A 19611-nucleotide genomic window follows, 5' to 3' on the forward strand; every position below is an offset into this window, starting at 1 on the left:
TACTTTTTGAATTCATTAAAGATTTTTAGAGAAGAAAAATGCATCGGAAAGAAAAAATAATCACAATGTAAAACTTTGTAAAGTTCTTATAGCTTTAATGTAAATTAAAAAAAAAAAAAAAAAGAGGGTGCATTACTTAAGTTTTGGGGGTATAGCTCAGTGGCAGAGCATTTGACTGCAGATCAAGAGGTCCTTGGTTCAACTCCGAGTGCCCCCTGAAGATAAATCTTTTTAAACCAAATAATTCTTGCTTTATTACTTGTTTATCCATTAAAACATTTTAGGCATATAACGTTGAATGCATATTGATGTGCTTTCTTCATATGAAATCTATTTAAAAAATCAGCCAAAAGGTCGAAAAACGTTGTCTGAAAAAGTCAATGTAAAAAATCTATAAGATGATACTTTTAGCACTTTGGAAGACTCTAAAACTAAGAATTGACTTGTAAAATAAAAATTCCTGATTATTTGTCTGTACTTTTTGAATTCATTAAAGATTTTTAGAGAAGAAAAATGCATCGGAAAGAAAAAATAATCACAATGCAAAACTTTGTAAAGTTCTTATAGCTTTAATGTAATTAAAAAAAAAAAAAAAAAGAGGGTGCATTATTTAAGTTTTGGGGGTATAGCTCAGTGGCAGAGCATTTGACTGCAGATTAAGAGGTCCTTGGTTCAACTCCGAGTGCCCCCTGAAGATAAATCTTTTTAAACCAAATAATTCTAGCTTTATTACTTGTTTATCCATTAAAACATTTTAGGCATATAACGTTGAATGCATATTGATGTGCTTTCTTCATATGAAATCTATTTAAAAAATCAGCCAAAAGGTCGAAAAACGTTGTCTGTAAAAAGTCAATGTAAAAAATCTATAAGATGATACTTTTAGCACTTTGGAAGACTCTAAAACTAAGAATTGACTTGTAAAATAAAAAATCCTGATTATTTGTCTGTACTTTTTGAATTCATTAAAGATTTTTAGAGAAGAAAAATGCATCGGAAAGAAAAAATAATCACAATGTAAAACTTTGTAAAGTTCTTACAGCTTTAATGTAAATTAAAAAAAAAAAAAAAGAGTGTGCATTGCTTAAGTTTTGGGGGTATAGCTCAGTGGCAGAGCATTTGACTGCAGATCAAGAGGTCCTTGGTTCAACTCCGAGTGCCCCCTGAAGATAAATCTTTTTAAACCAAATAATTCTAGCTTTATTACTTGTTTATCCATTAAAACATTTTAGGCATATAACGTTGAATGCATATTGATGTGCTTTCTTCATATGAAATCTATTTAAAAAATCAGCCAAAAGGTCAAAAAACGTTGTCTGAAAAAGTCAATGTAAAAAATCTATAAGATGATACTTTTAGCACTTTGGAAGACTCTAAAACTAAGAATTGACTTGTAAAATAAAAATTCCTGATTATTTGTCTATACTTTTTGAATTCATTAAAGATTTTTAGAGAAGAAAAATGCATCGGAAAGAAAGAATAATCACAATGTAAAACTTTGTTAAGTTCTTATAGCTTTAATGTAATAAAAAAAAAAAAAAAATAGAGGGTGCATTACTTAAGTTTTGGGGGTATAGCTCAGTGGCAGAGCATTTGACTGCAGATTAAGAGGTCCTTGGTTCAACTCCGAGTGCCCCCTGAAGATAAATCTTTTTAAACCAAATAATTCTAGCTTTATTACTTGTTTATCCATTAAAACATTTTAGGCATATAACGTTGAATGCATATTGATGTGCTTTCTTCATATGAAATCTATTTAAAAAATCAGCCAAAAGGTCGAAAAACGTTGTCTGTAAAAAGTCAATGTAAAAAATCTATAAGATGATACTTTTAGCACTTTGGAAGACTCTAAAACTAAGAATTGACTTGTAAAATAAAAATTCCTGATTATTTGTCTGTACTTTTTGAATTCATTAAAGATTTTTAGAGAAGAAAAATGCATCGGAAAGAAAAAATAATCACAATGTAAAACTTTGTAAAGTTCTTATAGCTTTAATGTAATTTAAAAAAAAAAAAAAAAAAAAAAAGAGGGTGCATTACTTAAGTTTTGGGGGTATAGCTCAGTGGCAGAGCATTTGACTGCAGATTAAGAGGTCCTTGGTTCAACTCCGAGTGCCCCTGAAGATAAATCTTTTTAAACCAAATAATTCTAGCTTTATTACTTGTTTATCCATTAAAACATTTTAGGCATATAACGTTGAATGCATATTGATGTGCTTTCTTCATATGAAATCTATTTAAAAAATCAGCCAAAAGGTCGAAAAACGTTGTCTGAAAAAGTCAATGTAAAAAATCTATAAGATGATACTTTTAGCACTTTGGAAGACTCTAAAACTAAGAATTGACTTGTAAAATAAAAATTCCTGATTATTTGTCTGTACTTTTTGAATTCATTAAAGATTTTTAGAGAAGAAAAATGCATCGGAAAGAAAAAATAATCACAATGCAAAACTTTGTAAAGTTCTTATAGCTTTAATGTAATTAAAAAAAAAAAAAAAAAGGGTGCATTATTTAAGTTTTGGGGGTATAGCTCAGTGGCAGAGCATTTGACTGCAGATTAAGAGGTCCTTGATTCAACTCCGAGTGCCCCCTGAAGATAAATCTTTTTAAACCAAATAATTCTAGCTTTATTACATGTTTATCCATTAAAACATTTTAGGCATATAACGTTGAATGCATATTGATGTGCTTTCTTCATATGAAATCTATTTAAAAAATCAGCCAAAAGGTCGAAAAATGTTGTCTGTAAAAAGTCAATGTAAAAAATCTATAAGATGATACTTTTGGCACTTTGGAAGACTATAAAACTAAGAATTGACTTGTAAAATAAAAATTCCTGATTATTTGTCTGTACTTTTTGAATTCATTAAAGATTTTTAGAGAAGAAAAATGCATCGGAAAGAAAAAATAATCACAATGTAAAACTTTGTAAAGTTCTTATAGGTTTAATGTAATTTAAAAAAAAAAAAAAAGAGTGTGCATTGCTTAAGTTTTGGGGGTATATCTCAGTGGCAGAGCATTTGACTTCAGATCAAGAGGTCCTTGGTTCAACTCCGAGTGCCCCCTGAAGATAAATCTTTTTAAACCAAATAATTCTAGCTTTATTACTTGTTTATCTATTAAAACATTTTAGGCATATAACGTTGAATGCATATTGATGTGCTTTCTTCATATGAAATCTATTTAAAAAATCAGCCAAAAGGTCAAAAAACGTTGTCTGAAAAAGTCAATGTAAAAAATCTTTAAGATGATACTTTTAGCACTTTGGAAGACTCTAAAACTAAGAATTGACTTGTAAAATAAAAATTCCTGATTATTTGTCTGTACTTTTTGAATTCATTAAAGATTTTTAGAGAAGAAAAATGCATCGGAAAGAAAGAATAATCACAATGTAAAACTTTGTTAAGTTCTTATAGCTTTAATGTAATAAAAAAAAAAAAAAATAGAGGGTGCATTACTTAAGTTTTGGGGGTATAGCTCAGTGGCAGAGCATTTGACTGCAGATTAAGAGGTCCTTGGTTCAACTCCGAGTGCCCCCTGAAGATAAATCTTTTTAAACCAAATAATTCTAGCTTTATTACTTGTTTATCCATTAAAACATTTTAGGCATATAACGTTGAATGCATATTGATGTGCTTTCTTCATATGAAATCTATTTAAAAAATCAGCCAAAAGGTCGAAAAACGTTGTCTGTAAAAAGTCAATGTAAAAAATCTATAAGATGATACTTTTAGCACTTTGGAAGACTCTAAAACTAAGAATTGACTTGTAAAATAAAAATTCCTGATTATTTGTCTGTACTTTTTGAATTCATTAAAGATTTTTAGAGAAGAAAAATGCATCGGAAAGAAAAAATAATCACAATGTAAAACTTTGTAAAGTTCTTATAGCTTTAATGTAAATTAAAAAAAAAAAAAAAAAGAGGGTGCATTACTTAAGTTTTGGGGGTATAGCTCAGTGGCAGAGCATTTGACTGCAGATCAAGAGGTCCTTGGTTCAACTCCGAGTGCCCCCTGAAGATAAATCTTTTTAAACCAAATAATTCTTGCTTTATTACTTGTTTATCCATTAAAACATTTTAGGCATATAACGTTGAATGCATATTGATGTGCTTTCTTCATATGAAATCTATTTAAAAAATCAGCCAAAAGGTCGAAAAACGTTGTCTGAAAAAGTCAATGTAAAAAATCTATAAGATGATACTTTTAGCACTTTGGAAGACTCTAAAACTAAGAATTGACTTGTAAAATAAAAATTCCTGATTATTTGTCTGTACTTTTTGAATTCATTAAAGATTTTTAGAGAAGAAAAATGCATCGGAAAGAAAAAATAATCACAATGCAAAACTTTGTAAAGTTCTTATAGCTTTAATGTAATTAAAAAAAAAAAAAAAAAGAGGGTGCATTATTTAAGTTTTGGGGGTATAGCTCAGTGGCAGAGCATTTGACTGCAGATTAAGAGGTCCTTGGTTCAACTCCGAGTGCCCCCTGAAGATAAATATTTTTAAACCAAATAATTCTAGCTTTATTACATGTTTATCCATTAAAACATTTTAGGCATATAACGTTGAATGCATATTGATGTGCTTTCTTCATATGAAATCTATTTAAAAAATCAGCCAAAAGGTCGAAAAACGTTGTCTGTAAAAAGTCAATGTAAAAAATCTATAAGATGATACTTTTAGCACTTTGGAAGACTCTAAAACTAAGAATTGACTTGTAAAATAAAAATTCCTGATTATTTGTCTGTACTTTTTGAATTCATTAAAGATTTTTAGAGAAGAAAAATGCATCGGAAAGAAAAAATAATCACAATGTAAAACTTTGTAAAGTTCTTACAGCTTTAATGTAAATTAAAAAAAAAAAAAAAGAGTGTGCATTGCTTAAGTTTTGGGGGTATAGCTCAGTGGCAGAGCATTTGACTGCAGATCAAGAGGTCCTTGGTTCAACTCCGAGTGCCCCCTGAAGATAAATCTTTTTAAACCAAATAATTCTTGCTTTATTACTTGTTTATCCATTAAAACATTTTAGGCATATAACGTTGAATGCATATTGATGTGCTTTCTTCATATGAAATCTATTTAAAAAATCAGCCAAAAGGTCGAAAAACGTTGTCTGAAAAAGTCAATGTAAAAAATCTATAAGATGATACTTTTAGCACTTTGGAAGACTCTAAAACTAAGAATTGACTTGTAAAATAAAAATTCCTGATTATTTGTCTGTACTTTTTGAATTCATTAAAGATTTTTAGAGAAGAAAAATGCATCGGAAAGAAAAAATAATCACAATGCAAAACTTTGTAAAGTTCTTATAGCTTTAATGTAATTAAAAAAAAAAAAAAAAAGAGGGTGCATTATTTAAGTTTTGGGGGTATAGCTCAGTGGCAGAGCATTTGACTGCAGATTAAGAGGTCCTTGGTTCAACTCCGAGTGCCCCCTGAAGATTAATCTTTTTAAACCAAATAATTCTAGCTTTATTACATGTTTATCCATTAAAACATTTTAGGCATATAACGTTGAAAGCATATTGATGTGCTTTCTTCATATGAAATCTATTTAAAAAATCAGCCAAAAGGTCGAAAAACGTTGTCTGTAAAAAGTCAATGTAAAAAATCTATAAGATGATACTTTTAGCACTTTGGAAGACTCTAAAACTAAGAATTGACTTGTAAAATAAAAATTCCTGATTATTTGTCTGTACTTTTTGAATTCATTAAAGATTTTTAGAGAAGAAAAATGCATCGGAAAGAAAAAATAATCACAATGTAAAACTTTGTAAAGTTCTTACAGCTTTAATGTAAATTAAAAAAAAAAAAAAAGAGTGTGCATTGCTTAAGTTTTGGGGGTATAGCTCAGTGGCAGAGCATTTGACTGCAGATCAAGAGGTCCTTGGTTCAACTCCGAGTGCCCCCTGAAGATAAATCTTTTTAAACCAAATAATTCTAGCTTTATTACTTGTTTATCCATTAAAACATTTTAGGCATATAACGTTGAATGCATATTGATGTGCTTTCTTCATATGAAATCTATTTAAAAAATCAGCCAAAAGGTCAAAAAACGTTGTCTGAAAAAGTCAATGTGAAAAATCTATAAGATGATACTTTTAGCACTTTGGAATACTCTAAAACTAAGAATTGACTTGTAAAATAAAAATTCCTGATTATTTGTCTGTACTTTTTGAATTCATTAAAGATTTTTAAAGAAGAAAAATGCATCGGAAAGAAAGAATAATCACAATGTAAAACTTTAAGTTCTTATAGCTTTAATGTAATAAAAAAAAAATAGAGGGTGCATTACTTAAGTTTTGGGGGTATATCTCAGTGGCAGAGCATTTGACTGCAGATTAAGAGGTCCTTGGTTCAACTCCAAGTGCCCCCTGAAGATAAATCTTTTTAAACCAAATAATTCTTGCTTTATTACTTGTTTATCCATTAAAACATTTTAGGCACATAACGTTGAATGCATAATGATGTGCTTTCTTCATATGAAATCTATTTAAAAAATCAGTCAAAAGGTCGAAAAACGTTGTCTGAAAAAGTCAATGTAAAAAATCTATAAGATGATACTTTTAGCACTTTGGAAGACTCTAAAACTAAGAATTGACTTGTAAAATAAAAATTCCTGATTATTTGTCTGTACTTTTTGAATTCATTAAAGATTTTTAGAGAAGAAAAATGCATCGGAAAGAAAAAATAATCACAATGCAAAACTTTGTAAAGTTCTTATAGCTTTAATGTAATTAAAAAAAAAAAAAAAAAGAGGGTGCATTATTTAAGTTTTGGGGGTATAGCTCAGTGGCAGAGCATTTGACTGCAGATTAAGAGGTCCTTGGTTCAACTCCGAGTGCCCCCTGAAGATAAATCTTTTTAAACCAAATAATTCTAGCTTTATTACTTGTTTATCCATTAAAACATTTTAGGCATATAACGTTGAATGCATATTGATGTGCTTTCTTCATATGAAATCTATTTAAAAAATCAGCCAAAAGGTCAAAAAACGTTGTCTGAAAAAGTCAATGTGAAAAATGTATAAGATGATACTTTTAGCACTTTGGAAGACTCTAAAACTAAGAATTGACTTGTAAAATAAAAATTCCTGATTATTTGTCTGTACTTTTTGAATTCATTAAAGATTTTTAGAGAAGAAAAATGCATCGGAAAGAAAAAATAATCACAATGCAAAACTTTGTAAAGTTCTTATAGCTTTAATGTAATTAAAAAAAAAAAAAAAAAAGAGGGTGCATTATTTAAGTTTTGGGGGTATAGCTCAGTGGCAGAGCATTTGACTGCAGATTAAGAGGTCCTTGGTTCAACTCCGAGTGTCCCCTGAAGATAAATCTTTTTAAACCAAATAATTCTAGCTTTATTACTTGTTTATCCATTAAAACATTTTAGGCATATAACGTTGAATGCATATTGATGTGCTTTCTTCATATGAAATCTATTTAAAAAATCAGCCAAAAGGTCGAAAAACGTTGTCTGTAAAAAGTCAATGTAAAAAATCTATAAGATGATACTTTTAGCACTTTGGAAGACTCTAAAACTAAGAATTGACTTGTAAAATAAAAATTCCTGATTATTTGTCTGTACTTTTTGAATTCATTAAAGATTTTTAAAGAAGAAAAATGCATCGGAAAGAAAAAATAATCACAATGTAAAACTTTGTAAAGTTCTTTTAGCTTTAATGTAATTTAAAAAAAAAAAAAAAGAGTGTGCATTGCTTAAGTTTTGGGGGTATAGCTCAGTGGCAGAGCATTTGACTGCAGATCAAGAGGTCCTTGGTTCAACTCCGAGTGCCCCCTGAAGATAAATCTTTTTAAACCAAATAATTCTAGCTTTATTACTTGTTTATCCATTAAAACATTTTAGGCATATAACGTTGAATGCATATTGATGTGCTTTCTTCATATGAAATCTATTTAAAAAATCAGCCAAAAGGTCAAAAAACGTTGTCTGAAAAAGTCAATGTGAAAAATCTATAAGATGATACTTTTAGCACTTTGGAAGACTCTAAAACTAAGAATTGACTTGTAAAATAAAAATTCCTGATTATTTGTCTGTACTTTTTGAATTCATTAAAGATTTTTAGAGAAGAAAAATACATCGGAAAGAAAGAATAATCACAATGTAAAACTTTGTTAAGTTCTTATAGCTTTAATGTAATAATAAAAAAAAAAAATAGAGGGTACATTATTTAAGTTTTGGGGGTATAGCTCAGTGGCAGAGCATTTGACTGCAGATTAAGAGGTCCTTGGTTCAACTCCGAGTGCCCCCTGAAGATAAATCTTTTTAAACCAAATAATTCTAGCTTTATTACTTGTTTATCCATTAAAACATTTTAGGCATATAACGTTGAATGCATATTGATGTGCTTTCTTCATATGAAATCTATTTAAAAAATCAGCCAAAAGGTCAAAAAACGTTGTCTGAAAAAGTCAATGTGAAAAATCTATAAGATGATACTTTTAGCACTTTGGAAGACTCTAAAACTAAGAATTGACTTGTAAAATAAAAATTCCTGATTATTTGTCTGTACTTTTTGAATTCATTAAAGATTTTTAAAGAAGAAAAATGCATCGGAAAGAAAAAATAGTCACAATGTAAAACTTTGTAAAGTTCTTACAGCTTTAATGTAAATTAAAAAAAAAAAAAAAAAAAAGAGTGTGCATTACTTAAGTTTTGGTGGTATAGCTCAGTGGCAGAGCATTTGACTGCAGATCAAGAGGTCCTTGGTTCAACTCCGAGTGCCCCCTGAAGATAAATCTTATTAAACCAAATAATTCTAGCTTTATTACTTGTTTATCCATTAAAGCATTTTAGGCATATAACGTTGAATGCATATTGATGTGCTTTCTTCATATGAAATCTATTTAAAAAATCAGCCACAAGGTCGAAAAACGTTGTCTGTAAAAAGTCAATGAAAAAAATCTATAAGATGATACTTTTAGCACTTTGGAAGACTCTAAAACTAAGAATTGACTTGTAAAATAAAAATTCCTGATTATTTGTCTGTACTTTTTGAATTCATTAAAGATTTTTAAAGAAGAAAAATGCATCGGAAAGAAAGAATAATCACAATGTAAAACTTTGTTAAGTTCTTATAGCTTTAATGTAATAAAAAAAAAAATAGAGGGTGCATTACTTAATTTTTGGGGGTATAGCTCAGTGGCAGAGCATTTGACTGCAGATTAAGAGGTCCTTGGTTCAACTCCAAGTGCCCCCTGAAGATAAATCTTTTTAAACCAAATAATTCTTGCTTTATTACTTGTTTATCCATTAAAACATTTTAGGCATATAACGTTGAATGCATAATGATGTGCTTTCTTCATATGAAATCTATTTAAAAAATCAGTCAAAAGGTCAAAAAACGTTGTCTGAAAAAGTCAATGTAAAAAATCTATAAGATGATACTTTTAGCACTTTGGAAGACTCTAAAACTAAGAATTGACTTGTAAAATAAAAATTCCTGATTATTTGTCTGTACATTTTGAATTCATTAAAGATTTTTAGAGAAGAAAAATGCATCGGAAAGAAAAAATAATCACAATGCAAAACTTTGTAAAGTTCTTATAGCTTTAATGTAATTAAAAAAAAAAAAAAAAAGAGGGTGCATTATTTAAGTTTTGGGGGTATAGCTCAGTGGCAGAGCATTTGACTGCAGATTAAGAGATCCTTGGTTCAACTCCGAGTGCCCCCTGAAGATAAATCTTTTTAAACCAAATAATTCTAGCTTTATTACTTGTTTATCCATTAAAACATTTTAGGCATATAACGTTGAATGCATATTGATGTGCTTTCTTCATATGAAATCTATTTAAAAAATCAGCCAAAAGGTCAAAAAACGTTGTCTGAAAAAGTCAATGTGAAAAATCTATAAGATGATACTTTTAGCACTTTGGAAGACTCTAAAACTAAGAATTGACTTGTAAAATAAAAATTCCTGATTATTTGTCTGTACTTTTTGAATTCATTAAAGATTTTTAGAGAAGAAAAATGCATCGGAAAGAAAAAATAATCACAATGCAAAACTTTGTAAAGTTCTTATAGCTTTAATGTAATTAAAAAAAAAAAAAAAAAAGAGGGTGCATTATTTGAGTTTTGGGGGTATAGCTCAGTGGCAGAGCATTTGACTGCAGATTAAGAGGTCCTTGGTTCAACTCCGAGTGCCCCCTGAAGATAAATCTTTTTAAACCAAATAATTCTAGCTTTATTACTTGTTTATCCATTAAAACATTTTAGGCATATAACGTTGAATGCATATTGATGTGCTTTCTTCATATGAAATCTATTTAAAAAAGCAGCCAAAAGGTCGAAAAACGTTGTCTGTAAAAAGTCAATGTAAAAAATCTATAAGATGATACTTTTAGCACTTTGGAAGACTCTAAAACTAAGAATTGACTTGTAAAATAAAAATTCCTGATTATTTGTCTGTACTTTTTGAATTCATTAAAGATTTTTAAAGAAGAAAAATGCATCGGAAAGAAAAAATAATCACAATGTAAAACTTTGTAAAGTTCTTTTAGCTTTAATGTAATTTAAAAAAAAAAAAAAGAGTGTGCATTGCTTAAGTTTTGGGGGTATAGCTCAGTGGCAGAGCATTTGACTGCAGATCAAGAGGTCCTTGGTTCAACTCCGAGTGCCCCCTGAAGATAAATCTTTTTAAACCAAATAATTCTAGCTTTATTACTTGTTTATCCATTAAAACATTTTAGGCATATAACGTTGAATGCATATTGATGTGCTTTCTTCATATGAAATCTATTTAAAAAATCAGCCAAAAGGTCAAAAAATGTTGTCTGAAAAAGTCAATGTGAAAAATCTATAAGATGATACTTTTAGCACTTTGGAAGACTCTAAAACTAAGAATTGACTTGTAAAATAAAAATTCCTGATTATTTGTCTGTACTTTTTGAATTCATTAAAGATTTTTAGAGAAGAAAAATACATCGGAAGGAAAGAATAATCACAATGTAAAACTTTGTTAAGTTCTTATAGCTTTAATGTAATAATAAAAAAAAAATAGAGGGTACATTACTTAAGTTTTGGGGGTATAGCTCAGTGGCAGAGCATTTGACTGCAGATTAAGAGGTCCTTGGTTCAACTCCGAGTGCCCCCTGAAGATAAATCTTTTTAAACCAAATAATTGTTGCTTTATTACTTGTTTATCCATTAAAACATTTTAGGCATATAACGTTGAATGCATAATGATGTGCTTTCTTCATATGAAATCTATTTAAAAAATCAGCCAAAAGGTCGAAAAACGTTGTCTGAAAAAGTCAATGTAAAAAATCTATAAGATGATACTTTTAGCACTTTGGAAGACTCTAAAACTAAGAATTGACTTGTAAAATAAAAATTCCTGATTATTTGTCTGTACTTTTTGAATTCATTAAAGATTTTTAGAGAAGAAAAATGCATCGGAAAGAAAAAATAATCACAATGCAAAACTTTGTAAAGTTCTTATAGCTTTAATGTAATTAAAAAAAAAAAAAAAAAGAGGGTGCATTATTTAAGTTTTGGGGGTATAGCTCAGTGGCAGAGCATTTGATTGCAGATTAAGAGGTCCTTGGTTCAACTCCGAGTGCCCCCTGAAGATAAATCTTCTTAAACCAAATAATTCTAGCTTTATTACTTGTTTATCCATTAAAACATTTTAGGCATATAACGTTGAATGCATATTGATGTGCTTTCTTCATATGAAATCTATTTAAAAAATCAGCCAAAAGGTCAAAAAACGTTGTCTGAAAAAGTCAATGTGAAAAATCTATAAGATGATACTTTTAGCACTTTGGAAGACGCTAAAACTAAGAATTGACTTGTAAAATAAAAATTCCTGATTATTTGTCTGTACTTTTTGAATTCATTAAAGATTTTTAAAGAAGAAAAATGCATCGGAAAGAAAAAATAGTCACAATGTAAAACTTTGTAAAGTTCTTTTAGCTTTAATGTAATTTAAAAAAAAAAAAAAAAGAGTGTGCATTGCTTAAGTTTTGGGGGTATAGCTCAGTGGCAGAGCATTTGACTGCAGATCAAGAGGTCCTTGGTTCAACTCCGAGTGCCCCCTGAAGATAAATCTTTTTAAACCAAATAATTCTAGCTTTATTACTTGTTTATCCATTAAAACATTTTAGGCATATAACGTTGAATGCATATTGATGTGCTTTCTTCATATGAAATCTATTTAAAAAATCAGCCAAAAGGTCGAAAAACGTTGTCTGTAAAAAGTCAATGTAAAAAATCTATACGATGATACTTTTAGCACTTTGGAAGACTCTAAAACTAAGAATTGACTTGTAAAATAAAAATTCCTGATTATTTGTCTGTACTTTTAGAATTCATTAAAGATTTTTAGAGAAGAAAAATGCATCGGATAGAAAAAATAATCACAATGTAAAACTTTGTAAAGTTCTTATAGCTTTAATGTAATTTAAAAAAAAGAGTGTGCATTGCTTAAGTTTTGGGGGTATAGCTCAGTGGCAGAGCATTTGACTGCAGATCAAGAGGTCCTTGGTTCAACTCCGAGTGCCCCCTGAAGATAAATCTTTTTAAACCAAATAATTCTAGCTTTATTACTTGTTTATCCATTAAAACATTTTAGGCATATAACGTTGAATGCATATTGATGTGCTTTCTTCATATGAAATCTATTTAAAAAATCAGCCAAAAGGTCAAAAAACGTCTGAAAAAGTCAATGTAAAAAATCTATAAGATGATACTTTTAGCACTTTGGAAGACTCTAAAACTAAGAATTGACTTGTAAAATAAAAATTCCTGATTATTTGTCTGTACTTTTTGAATTCATTAAAGATTTTTAGAGAAGAAAAATGCATCGGAAAGAAAGAATAATCACAATGTAAAACTTTGTTAAGTTCTTATAGCTTTAATGTAATAAAAAAAAAAAAAAAAAATAGAGGGTGCATTACTTAAGTTTTGGGGGTATAGCTCAGTGGCAGAGCATTTGACTGCAGATTAAGAGGTCCTTGGTTCAACTCCGAGTGCCCCCTGAAGATAAATCTTCTTAAACCAAATAATTCTAGCTTTATTACTTGTTTATCCATTAAAACATTTTAGGCATATAACGTTGAATGCATATTGATGTGCTTTCTTCATATGAAATCTATTTAAAAAATCAGCCAAAAGGTCAAAAAACGTTGTCTGAAAAAGTCAATGTGAAAAATCTATAAGATGATACTTTTAGCACTTTGGAAGACTCTAAAACTAAGAATTGACTTGTAAAATAAAAATTCCTGATTATTTGTCTGTACTTTTTGAATTCATTAAAGATTTTTAAAGAAGAAAAATGCATCGGAAAGAAAAAATAGTCACAATGTAAAACTTTGTAAAGTTCTTTTAGCTTTAATGTAATTTAAAAAAAAAAAAAAAGAGTGTGCATTGCTTAAGTTTTGGGGGTATAGCTCAGTGGCAGAGCATTTGACTGCAGATCAAGAGGTCCTTGGTTCAACTCCGAGTGCCCCCTGAAGATAAATCTTTTTAAACCAAATAATTCTAGCTTTATTACTTGTTTATCCATTAAAACATTTTAGGCATATAACGTTGAATGCATATTGATGTGCTTTCTTCATATGAAATCTATTTAAAAAATCAGCCAAGAGGTCAAAAAACGTTGTCTGAAAAAGTCAATGTGAAAAATCTATAAGATGATACTTTTAGCACTTTGGAAGACTCTAAAACTAAGAATTGACTTGTAAAATAAAAATTCCTGATTATTTGTCTGTACTTTTTGAATTCATTAAAGATTTTTAGAGAAGAAAAATACATCGGAAAGAAAGATTAATCACAATGTAAAACTTTGTTAAGTTCTTATAGCTTTAATGTAATAAAAAAAAAAAAAATAGAGGGTGCATTACTTAAGTTTTGGGGGTATAGCTCAGGGGCAGAGCATTTAACTGCAGATTAAGAGGTCCTTGGTTCAACTCCGAGTGCCCCCTGAAGATAAATCTTTTTAAACCAAATAATTCTTGCTTTATTACTTGTTTATCCATTAAAACATTTTAGGCATATAACGTTGAATGCATAATGATGTGCTTTCTTCATATGAAATCTATTTAAAAAATCAGCCAAAAGGTCGAAAAACGTTGTCTGAAAAAGTCAATGTAAAAAATCTATAAGATGATACTTTTAGCACTTTGGAAGACTCTAAAACTAAGAATTGACTTGTAAAATAAAAATTCCTGATTATTTGTCTGTACTTTTTGAATTCATTAAAGATTTTTAGAGAAGAAAAATGCATCGGAAAGAAAAAATAATCACAATGCAAAACTTTGTAAAGTTCTTATAGCTTTAATGTAATTAAAAAAAAAAAAAAAAAAGAGGGTGCATTATTTAAGTTTTGGGGGTATAGCTCAGTGGCAGAGCATTTGACTGCAGATTAAGAGGTCCTTGGTTCAACTCCGAGTGCCCCCTGAAGATAAAACTTTTTAAACCAAATAATTCTAGCTTTATTACTTGTTTATCCATTAAAACATTTTAGGCATATAACGTTGAATGCATATTGATGTGCTTTCTTCATATGAAATCTATTTAAAAAATCAGCCAAAAGGTCGAAAAACGTTGTCTGTAAAAAGTCAATGTAAAAAATCTATACGATGATACTTTTAGCACTTTGGAAGACTCTAAAACTAAGAATTGACTTGTAAAATAAAAATTCCTGATTATTTGTCTGTACTTTTAGAATTCATTAAAGATTTTTAGAGAAGAAAAATGCATCGGAAAGAAAAAATAATCACAATGTAAAACTTTGTAAAGTTCTTATAGCTTTAATGTAATTTAAAAAAAAGAGTGTGCATTGCTTAAGTTTTGGGGGTATAGCTCAGTGGCAGAGCATTTGACTGCAGATCAAGAGGTCCTTGGTTCAACTCCGAGTGCCCCCTGAAGATAAATCTTTTTAAACCAAATAATTCTAGCTTTATTACTTGTTTATCCATTAAAACATTTTAGGCATATAACGTTGAATGCATATTGATGTGCTTTCTTCATATGAAATCTATTTAAAAAATCAGCCAAAAGGTCAAAAAACGTCTGAAAAAGTCAATGTAAAAAATCTATAAGATGATACTTTTAGCACTTTGGAAGACTCTAAAACTAAGAATTGACTTGTAAAATAAAAATTCCTGATTATTTGTCTGTACTTTTTGAATTCATTAAAGATTTTTAGAGAAGAAAAATGCATCGGAAAGAAAGAATAATCACAATGTAAAACTTTGTTAAGTTCTTATAGCTTTAATGTAATAAAAAAAAAAAAAAAAAATAGAGGGTGCATTACTTAAGTTTTGGGGGTATAGCTCAGTGGCAGAGCATTTGACTGCAGATTAAGAGGTCCTTGGTTCAACTCCGAGTGCCCCCTGAAGATAAATCTTTTTAAACCAAATAATTCTTGCTTTATTACTTGTTTATCCATTAAAACATTTTAGGCATATAACGTTGAATGCATATTGATGTGCTTTCTTCATATGAAATCTATTTAAAAAATCAGCCAAAAGGTCGAAAAACGTTGTCTGAAAAAGTCAATGTAAAAAATCTATAAGATGATACTTTTAGCACTGTGGAAGACTCTAAAACTAAGAATTGACTTGTAAAATAAAAATTCCTGATTATTTGTCTGTACTTTTTGAATTCATTAAAGATTTTTAGAGAAGAAAAATGCATCGGAAAGAAAAAATAATCACAATGCAAAACTTTGTAAAGTTCTTATAGCTTTAATGTAATTAAAAAAAAAAAAAAAAAAGAGGGTGCATTATTTAAGTTTTGGGGGTATACCTCAGTGGCAGAGCATTTGACTGCAGATTAAGAGGTCCTTGGTTCAACTCCGAGTGCCCCCTGAAGATAAAACTTTTTAAACCAAATAATTCTAGCTTTATTACTTGTTTATCCATTAAAACATTTTAGGCATATAACGTTGAATGCATATTGATGTGCTTTCTTCATATGAAATCTATTTAAAAAATCAGCCAAAAGGTCAAAAAACGTTGTCTGTGAAAAGTCAATGTAAAAAATCTATAAGATGATACTTTTAGCACTTTGGAAGACTCTAAAACTAAGAATTGACTTGTAAAATAAAAATTCCTGATTATTTGTCTGTACTTTTTGAATTCATTAAAGATTTTTAGAGAAGAAAAATGCATCGGAAAGAAAAAATAATCACAATGTAAAACTTTGTAAAGTTCTTACAGCTTTAATGTAAATTAAAAAAAAAAAAAAAAAAAAGAGTGTGCATTACTTAAGTTTTGGGGGTATAGCTCAGTGGCAGAGCATTTAACTGCAGATCAAGAGGTCCTTGGTTCAACTCCGAGTGCCCCCTGAAGATAAATCTTTTTAAACCAAATAATTCTAGCTTTATTACTTGTTTATCCATTAAAGCATTTTAGGCATATAACGTTGAATGCATATTGATGTGCTTTCTTCATATGAAATCTATTTAAAAAATCAGCCACAAGGTCGAAAAACGTTGTCTGTAAAAAGTCAATGTAAAAAATCTATAAGATGATACTTTTAGCACTTTGGAAGACTCTAAAACTAAGAATTGACTTGTAAAATAAAAATTCCTGATTATTTGTCTGTACTTTTTGAATTCATTAAAGATTTTTAAAGAAGAAAAATGCATCGGAAAGAAAAAATAATCACAATGTAAAACTTTGTAAAGTTCTTTTAGCTTTAATGTAATTTAAAAAAAAAAAAAAAGAGTGTGCATTGCTTAAGTTTTGGGGGTATAGCTCAGTGGCAGAGCATTTGACTGCAGATCAAGAGGTCCTTGGTTCAACTCCGAGTGCCCCCTGAAGATAAATCTTTTTAAACAAAATAATTCTAGCTTTATTACTTGTTTATCCATTAAAACATTTTAGGCATATAACGTTGAATGCATATTGATGTGCTTTCTTCATATGAAATCTATTTAAAAAATCAGCCAAAAGGTCAAAAAACGTTGTCTGAAAAAGTCAATGTGAAAAATCTATAAGATGATACTTTTAGCACTTTGGAAGACTCTAAAACTAAGAATTGACTTGTAAAATAAAAATTCCTGATTATTTGTCTGTACTTTTTGAATTCATTAAAGATTTTTAGAGAAGAAAAATGCATCGGAAAGAAAGAATAATCACAATGTAAAACTTTGTTAAGTTCTTATAGCTTTAATGTAATAAAAAAAAAATAGAGGGTGCATTACTTAAGTTTTGGGGGTATAGCTCAGTTGCAGAGCATTTGACTGCAGATTAAGAGGTCCTTGGTTCAACTCCAAGTGCCCCCTGAAGATAAATCTTTTTAAACCAAATAATTCTTGCTTTATTACTTGTTTATCCATTAAAACATTTTAGGCATATAACGTTGAATGCATAATGATGTGCTTTCTTCATATGAAATCTATTTAAAAAATCAGTCAAAAGGTCGAAAAACGTCTGAAAAAGTCAATGTAAAAAATCTATAAGATGATACTTTTAGCACTTTTGAAGACTCTAAAACTAAGAATTGACTTGTAAAATAAAAATTCCTGATTATTTGTCTGTACTTTTTGAATTCATTAAAGATTTTTAGAGAAGAAAAATGCATCGGAAAGAAAAAATAATCACAATGCAAAACTTTGTAAAGTTCTTATAGCTTTAATGTAATTAAAAAAAAAAAAAAAAAAGAGGGTGCATTATTTAAGTTTTGGGGGTATAGCTCAGTGGCAGAGCATTTGACTGCAGATTAAGAGGTCCTTGGTTCACCTCCGAGTGCCCCCTGAAGATAAATCTTTTTAAACCAAATAATTCTAGCTTTATTACTTGTTTATCCATTAAAACATTTTAGGCATATAACGTTGAATGCATATTGATGTGCTTTCTTCATATGAAATCTATTTAAAAAATCAGCCAAAAGGTCGAAAAACGTTGTCTGAAAAAGTCAATGTGAAAAATCTATAAGATGATACTTTTAGCACTTTGAAAGACTCTAAAACTAAGAATTGACTTGTAAAATAAAAATTCCTGATTATTTGTCTGTACTTTTTGAATTCATTAAAGATTTTTAGAGAAGAAAAATGCATCAGAAAGAAAAAATAATCACAATGTAAAACTTTGTAAAGTTCTTTTAGCTTTAATGTAATTTAAAAAAAAAAAAAAAGAGTGTGCATTGCTTAAGTTTTGGGGGTATAGCTCAGTGGCAGAGCATTTGACTGCAGATCAAGAGGTCCTTGGTTCAACTCCGAGTGCCCCCTGAAGATAAATCTTTTTAAACCAAATAATTCTAGCTTTATTACTTGTTTATCCATTAAAACATTTTAGGCATATAACGTTGAATGCATATTGATGTGCTTTCTTCATATGAAATCTATTTAAAAAATCAGCCAAAAGGTCAAAAAACGTTGTCTGAAAAAGTCAATGTGAAAAATCTATAAGATGATACTTTTAGCACTTTGGAAGACTCTAAAACTAAGAATTGACTTGTAAAATAAAAATTCCTGAATATTTGTCTGTACTTTTTGAATTCATTAAAGATTTTTAGAGAAGAAAAATACATCGGAAAGAAAGAATAATCACAATGTAAAACTTTGTTAAGTTCTTATAGCTTTAATGTAATAATAAAAAAAAAAAATAGAGGGTACATTACTTAAGTTTTGGGGGTATAGCTCAGTGGCAGAGCATTTGACTGCAGATTAAGAGGTCCTTGGTTCAACTCCGAGTGCCCCCTGAAGATAAATCTTTTTAAACCAAATAATTCTTGCTTTATTACTTGTTTATCCATTAAAACATTTTAGGCATATAACGTTGAATGCATAATGATGTGCTTTCTTCATATGAAATCTATTTAAAAAATCAGCCAAAAGGTCGAAAAACGTTGTCTGAAAAAGTCAATGTAAAAAATCTATAAGATGATACTTTTAGCACTTTGGAAGACTCTAAAACTAAGAATTGACTTGTAAAATAAAAATTCCTGATTATTTGTCTGTACTTTTTGAATTCATTAAAGATTTTTAGAGAAGAAAAATGCATCGGAAAGAAAAAATAATCACAATGTAAAACTTTGTAAAGTTCTTATAGCTTTAATGTAAATTAAAAAAAAAAAAAAAAAAAAGAGTGTGCATTACTTAAGTTTTGGGGGTATAGCTCAGTGGCAGAGCATTTGACTGCAGATCAAGAGGTCCTTGGTTCAACTCCGAGTGCCCCCTGAAGATAAACCTTTTTAAACCAAATAATTCTAGCTTTATTACTTGTTTATCCATTAAAGCATTTTAGGCATATAACGTTGAATGCATATTGATGTGCTTTCTTCATATGAAATCTATTTAAAAAATCAGCCAAAAGGTCGAAAAACGTTGTCTGTAAAAAGTCAATGTAAAAAATCTATAAGATGATACTTTTAGCACTTTGGAAGACTCTAAAACTAAGAATTGACTTGTAAAATAAAAATTCCTGATTATTTGTCTGTACTTTTTGAATTCATTAAAGATTTTTAAAGAAGAAAAATGCATCGGAAAGAAAAAATAATCACAATGTAAAACTTTGTAAAGTTCTTATAGCTTTAATGTAATTTAAAAAAAAAAAAAAAGAGTGTGCTTTGCTTAAGTTTTGGGGGTATAGCTCAGTGGCAGAGCATTTGACTGCAGATCAAGTGGTCCTTGGTTCA

General features: G+C 29.1%; 28 non-coding genes across 28 annotated transcripts; all 28 read left to right on the top strand.

Moving 5' to 3' along the window:
* The first annotated feature begins 145 nt into the window (after window positions 1-145).
* On the top strand, window positions 146-217 carry TRNAC-GCA (transfer RNA cysteine (anticodon GCA)). The gene has a single exon. It is a non-coding gene; the product is annotated as a tRNA-Cys (tRNA).
* Window positions 218-619: 402 nt separating this feature from the next.
* Window positions 620-691, top strand: TRNAC-GCA (transfer RNA cysteine (anticodon GCA)). Its single transcript has one exon. It is a non-coding gene; the product is annotated as a tRNA-Cys (tRNA).
* Window positions 692-1093: 402 nt separating this feature from the next.
* TRNAC-GCA (transfer RNA cysteine (anticodon GCA)) lies at window positions 1094-1165 on the top strand. Its single transcript has one exon. It is a non-coding gene; the product is annotated as a tRNA-Cys (tRNA).
* Window positions 1166-1567: 402 nt separating this feature from the next.
* TRNAC-GCA (transfer RNA cysteine (anticodon GCA)) lies at window positions 1568-1639 on the top strand. Its single transcript has one exon. It is a non-coding gene; the product is annotated as a tRNA-Cys (tRNA).
* Window positions 1640-3467: 1828 nt separating this feature from the next.
* Window positions 3468-3539, top strand: TRNAC-GCA (transfer RNA cysteine (anticodon GCA)). Its single transcript has one exon. It is a non-coding gene; the product is annotated as a tRNA-Cys (tRNA).
* Window positions 3540-3943: 404 nt separating this feature from the next.
* TRNAC-GCA (transfer RNA cysteine (anticodon GCA)) lies at window positions 3944-4015 on the top strand. The gene has a single exon. It is a non-coding gene; the product is annotated as a tRNA-Cys (tRNA).
* A 402-nt stretch (window positions 4016-4417) lies between these two features.
* On the top strand, window positions 4418-4489 carry TRNAC-GCA (transfer RNA cysteine (anticodon GCA)). Its single transcript has one exon. It is a non-coding gene; the product is annotated as a tRNA-Cys (tRNA).
* Window positions 4490-4891: 402 nt separating this feature from the next.
* Window positions 4892-4963, top strand: TRNAC-GCA (transfer RNA cysteine (anticodon GCA)). Its single transcript has one exon. It is a non-coding gene; the product is annotated as a tRNA-Cys (tRNA).
* A 402-nt stretch (window positions 4964-5365) lies between these two features.
* On the top strand, window positions 5366-5437 carry TRNAC-GCA (transfer RNA cysteine (anticodon GCA)). Its single transcript has one exon. It is a non-coding gene; the product is annotated as a tRNA-Cys (tRNA).
* A 402-nt stretch (window positions 5438-5839) lies between these two features.
* Window positions 5840-5911, top strand: TRNAC-GCA (transfer RNA cysteine (anticodon GCA)). The gene has a single exon. It is a non-coding gene; the product is annotated as a tRNA-Cys (tRNA).
* An 867-nt stretch (window positions 5912-6778) lies between these two features.
* Window positions 6779-6850, top strand: TRNAC-GCA (transfer RNA cysteine (anticodon GCA)). The gene has a single exon. It is a non-coding gene; the product is annotated as a tRNA-Cys (tRNA).
* Window positions 6851-7727: 877 nt separating this feature from the next.
* On the top strand, window positions 7728-7799 carry TRNAC-GCA (transfer RNA cysteine (anticodon GCA)). The gene has a single exon. It is a non-coding gene; the product is annotated as a tRNA-Cys (tRNA).
* A 401-nt stretch (window positions 7800-8200) lies between these two features.
* TRNAC-GCA (transfer RNA cysteine (anticodon GCA)) lies at window positions 8201-8272 on the top strand. Its single transcript has one exon. It is a non-coding gene; the product is annotated as a tRNA-Cys (tRNA).
* An 876-nt stretch (window positions 8273-9148) lies between these two features.
* TRNAC-GCA (transfer RNA cysteine (anticodon GCA)) lies at window positions 9149-9220 on the top strand. Its single transcript has one exon. It is a non-coding gene; the product is annotated as a tRNA-Cys (tRNA).
* An 877-nt stretch (window positions 9221-10097) lies between these two features.
* On the top strand, window positions 10098-10169 carry TRNAC-GCA (transfer RNA cysteine (anticodon GCA)). Its single transcript has one exon. It is a non-coding gene; the product is annotated as a tRNA-Cys (tRNA).
* Window positions 10170-10570: 401 nt separating this feature from the next.
* On the top strand, window positions 10571-10642 carry TRNAC-GCA (transfer RNA cysteine (anticodon GCA)). Its single transcript has one exon. It is a non-coding gene; the product is annotated as a tRNA-Cys (tRNA).
* A 399-nt stretch (window positions 10643-11041) lies between these two features.
* On the top strand, window positions 11042-11113 carry TRNAC-GCA (transfer RNA cysteine (anticodon GCA)). Its single transcript has one exon. It is a non-coding gene; the product is annotated as a tRNA-Cys (tRNA).
* An 876-nt stretch (window positions 11114-11989) lies between these two features.
* On the top strand, window positions 11990-12061 carry TRNAC-GCA (transfer RNA cysteine (anticodon GCA)). The gene has a single exon. It is a non-coding gene; the product is annotated as a tRNA-Cys (tRNA).
* A 395-nt stretch (window positions 12062-12456) lies between these two features.
* Window positions 12457-12528, top strand: TRNAC-GCA (transfer RNA cysteine (anticodon GCA)). Its single transcript has one exon. It is a non-coding gene; the product is annotated as a tRNA-Cys (tRNA).
* Window positions 12529-12929: 401 nt separating this feature from the next.
* Window positions 12930-13001, top strand: TRNAC-GCA (transfer RNA cysteine (anticodon GCA)). Its single transcript has one exon. It is a non-coding gene; the product is annotated as a tRNA-Cys (tRNA).
* A 401-nt stretch (window positions 13002-13402) lies between these two features.
* TRNAC-GCA (transfer RNA cysteine (anticodon GCA)) lies at window positions 13403-13474 on the top strand. Its single transcript has one exon. It is a non-coding gene; the product is annotated as a tRNA-Cys (tRNA).
* Window positions 13475-14349: 875 nt separating this feature from the next.
* On the top strand, window positions 14350-14421 carry TRNAC-GCA (transfer RNA cysteine (anticodon GCA)). Its single transcript has one exon. It is a non-coding gene; the product is annotated as a tRNA-Cys (tRNA).
* A 395-nt stretch (window positions 14422-14816) lies between these two features.
* TRNAC-GCA (transfer RNA cysteine (anticodon GCA)) lies at window positions 14817-14888 on the top strand. The gene has a single exon. It is a non-coding gene; the product is annotated as a tRNA-Cys (tRNA).
* Window positions 14889-15289: 401 nt separating this feature from the next.
* On the top strand, window positions 15290-15361 carry TRNAC-GCA (transfer RNA cysteine (anticodon GCA)). The gene has a single exon. It is a non-coding gene; the product is annotated as a tRNA-Cys (tRNA).
* Window positions 15362-16717: 1356 nt separating this feature from the next.
* TRNAC-GCA (transfer RNA cysteine (anticodon GCA)) lies at window positions 16718-16789 on the top strand. Its single transcript has one exon. It is a non-coding gene; the product is annotated as a tRNA-Cys (tRNA).
* Window positions 16790-18130: 1341 nt separating this feature from the next.
* Window positions 18131-18202, top strand: TRNAC-GCA (transfer RNA cysteine (anticodon GCA)). The gene has a single exon. It is a non-coding gene; the product is annotated as a tRNA-Cys (tRNA).
* A 401-nt stretch (window positions 18203-18603) lies between these two features.
* Window positions 18604-18675, top strand: TRNAC-GCA (transfer RNA cysteine (anticodon GCA)). Its single transcript has one exon. It is a non-coding gene; the product is annotated as a tRNA-Cys (tRNA).
* A 406-nt stretch (window positions 18676-19081) lies between these two features.
* TRNAC-GCA (transfer RNA cysteine (anticodon GCA)) lies at window positions 19082-19153 on the top strand. Its single transcript has one exon. It is a non-coding gene; the product is annotated as a tRNA-Cys (tRNA).
* Window positions 19154-19611: the final 458 nt, after the last annotated feature.

Source organism: Phyllobates terribilis, unplaced genomic scaffold (assembly GCF_046119375.1).
Source record: "Phyllobates terribilis strain yellow unplaced genomic scaffold, ASM4611937v1 Scaffold_1__5_contigs__length_1240528914, whole genome shotgun sequence".
In the NCBI taxonomy this organism is placed as follows: domain Eukaryota; kingdom Metazoa; phylum Chordata; class Amphibia; order Anura; family Dendrobatidae; genus Phyllobates; species Phyllobates terribilis.